General features: G+C 37.4%; 1 non-coding gene across 1 annotated transcript; it reads right to left on the bottom strand.

The window, feature by feature from the left end:
* Positions 1-2,475: 2,475 nt before the first annotated feature.
* On the bottom strand, positions 2,476-2,583 carry LOC130937584 (small nucleolar RNA R71). The gene has a single exon (XR_009068797.1). It is a non-coding gene; the product is annotated as a small nucleolar RNA R71 (small nucleolar RNA).
* Between the last annotated feature and the right edge of the window lie 603 nt (positions 2,584-3,186).

The raw sequence follows: 3,186 nt of genomic DNA, 5'->3' as shown, positions 1-3,186 counted from the left end.
TAAGATTTACAAGATGACCATAGCTTGCTTCAATACTAACAATCTCCGTGGGATCGACCCTTACTCACGTAAGGTTTATTACTTGGACGACCCAGTGCACTTGCTGGTTAGTTGTGCGAAGTTGTGTAATGCCATGGTATTGAGCGCACCAAGTTTTTGGAGCCATTACCAGGGATTATGAGAGTTGTGAAAAAGTATAGTTCACAATTTCGCGCACCAAGTTTTTGGCGCCGTTGCCGGGGATTGTTCTAGTTTTGAGCAAGCCTTTGGTAACATCAGTGCCAAGATCCGGCAACAACATCAAATTTTTGGTGTTATTGCCCGGGATTGTTCAGGCTGGACAACTGACGGTTCATCTTGTTGCTTAGATTAGGTATTTTTTTTTCGAAATTCTTGAAGATGAATTCTAGAGTTTCATGATGATTTGTTGAAATCTGGCTGGCTGAGAAGCCATGTCTAATCTGATTGGACCGAGGTTTCAACTTATCACCACAAGAGCTTGTTGATTTTGTATCAATCTTGCTTTTGGAGCAATGATTTGCTAAGGCTTGGCTGACCTTTGGTCATGTCTAGTGTTTTGGACCGAAGCTTTCTTTGAAAGCTTGGCTGGCTGTGAAGCCATGTCTAATTCCTGGACCGGAGTCTTAGACTAGCATTGCACTGATTCCTGGAATTCTCATTAAGAATTTTGATACTTTTTTTCCACTTAATTTTCGAAAAATACAAAAAAAATTTGCAAAACCATAAAATTCAAAAATATTTCTTGTTTGAGTCTAGTGTCTCATCCTAAGTTTGGTGTCAATTGCATGCATTCATATGTCTTAGTGATCTTCAAGATGTTCTTGATGATTCACTTGCTCTGATCTTTGAATTCTATTGACTTGAGTATTTTGTGTGTCTCATATGCATTTTCAGTTCATTAGTGTCAGTAGTATACAAACTGCTAAGTTTGGTGTCTTGCATGCATTGTTATTTGATTCTTGTTGCATTTTTATTATAAAAAATCCAAAAATATTTTTAATTTGTGTCTTTTCAAGTCAATGATACAAGGGATTGAAGATTCAGAACACACTGCAGAGGAATTATACAGAAAAAGCTGAGCATTCAAAAATGCCCAGTGAAGAAGGCAGACTGGCGTTTAAACGCCAGCCAGGGTACCTGGTTGGGCGTTTAACGCCCAAAAAGGTAGCATTTTGGGCGTTAAACGCCAGAATGTATACCATTCTGGGCGTTTAACGCCAGGATGGTGCTAGGGGGAAGATTTTGTTTTCAAATCAATTTTTTTTCAAGTTTTCCAAAATCAAATCTTTTTCAAATCAATTCTTTTCAATCAAATGTTTTCAAAATCAATTTCTTTCCTTTTTCAAAGATACTTACTAACAATTAATGATTTGATTGAACATCTCAAATTTGTTGCCTTTTCTGTTGAGAAAGGTTTTATGTTTGAATCATATCTTTTCTTGTTAGGCAAGTCATTTGTTTTCAAAATCATATCTTTTCAAATTGTTTTCAAATCATATCTTTTAAAATGGTTTTCAAATCATATATTCTCAATCACATCTTTTTAAAACCATAACTTTTCAATCAAATCTTTTTAACCACATCTTTTTCAAAATAGTTTCAATCAAATCTCTTTGACTTCTAATTTTAAAAATCTTTTTCAAAAATCACTTGATTTCTTTTCCACTTTCAATTTTCGAAAATTATCAACATCTTTTTAATTGAATTTTCGAAAATTCTCTTCCCTCCTTCCCACATCCTTCTATTTATGGAGTACTACTCCTTCTTAATGCACAATTCGAACCTTATCTAATTAAAGTTCGAATTCTTCTTCTCCTTCTTCTTTCTATTTCTCTTTTCCTCTGACATTTCAAGGAATCCTTATACTGTGACATAGAGGATTCCACATTTTCTTTTTCTCTTCTCTTTCATATGAGCAGGAGCAGAGACAAAGGCATTCTTGTTGAAGCTGATCCTGAACCCGAAAGGACCTTGAAGAGAAAGCTAAGAGAAGCCAAAGCACAACTCTCTTTAGAGGACCTGACCGAATTCTTCAAAGAAGAAGAACCCATGGCAGCCGAAAACAACAACAATGCCAACAATGCAAGGAAGGTGCTGGGTGACTTTACTGCACCTACTCCTGATTTCTATGGGAGAAGCATCTCTATCCCTGCCATTGGAGCAAACAACTTTGAGCTTAAGCCTCAATTAGTTTCTCTAATGCAACAGAATTGCAAGTTCCATGGACTTCCAATGGAAGATCCTCATCAGTTTTTAGCTGAATTCTTGCAAATCTGTGACACAGTCAAGACTAATGGGGTTAACCCTGAGGTCTATAGACTGATGCTATTCCCTTTTGCTATAAGAGACAGAGCTAGAATATGGTTGGATTCTCAACCTAAAGAAAGCCTGGACTCTTGGGAAAAGCTAGTCAATGCCTTCTTGGCAAAGTTCTTTCCACCACAAAGATGGAGTAAGCTTAGAGTGGAAGTCCAAACCTTCAGACAGAAGGATGGAGAATCCCTCTATGAAGCTTGGGAAAGATACAAACAATTAATCAGAAGATGTCCTTCTGACATGCTTTCTGAATGGAGCATCATAGGTATTTTCTATGATGGTCTCTCTGAACTATCCAAGATGTCTTTGGATAGCTCTGCTGGAGGATCTCTTCATCTGAAGAAGACGCCTGCAGAAGCTCAAGAGCTAATTGAAATGGTTGCAAATAACCAATTCATGTATACTTCTGAAAGAAATCCTGTGAACAATGGGACTAGTCAGAAGAAAGGAGTTCTTGAGATTGATACTCTGAATGCCATTTTGGCTCAGAACAAGATATTGACTCAACAAGTCAATTTGATTTCTCAAAGTCTGTCTGGAATGCAAAATGCACCTGGCAGTACTAAGGAAGCTTCATCTGAGGAAGAAGCTTATGATCCTGAGAACCCTTCCATGGAAGAGGTAAATTACCTAGGAGAACCCTATGGAAATACCTACAATTCTTCATGGAGAAATCACCCAAATCTCTCATGGAAGAATCAAGAGAGACCTCAACAAGGTTTCAATAACAATAATGGTGGAAGAAACAGGTTTAGCAATGGCAAGCCTTTTCCATCGTCTCCTCAGCAACAGACAGAGAGTTCTAAGCAGAATACTTCTGACTTAGCAACAATGGTCTCTGATCTAATA

Source organism: Arachis stenosperma, chromosome 6 (assembly GCF_014773155.1).
Source record: "Arachis stenosperma cultivar V10309 chromosome 6, arast.V10309.gnm1.PFL2, whole genome shotgun sequence".
Taxonomy (NCBI): domain Eukaryota; kingdom Viridiplantae; phylum Streptophyta; class Magnoliopsida; order Fabales; family Fabaceae; genus Arachis; species Arachis stenosperma.
The sequence above is the reverse complement of the archived record's forward strand: the minus strand, read 5'-3'. Positions and strand labels throughout refer to the sequence as shown.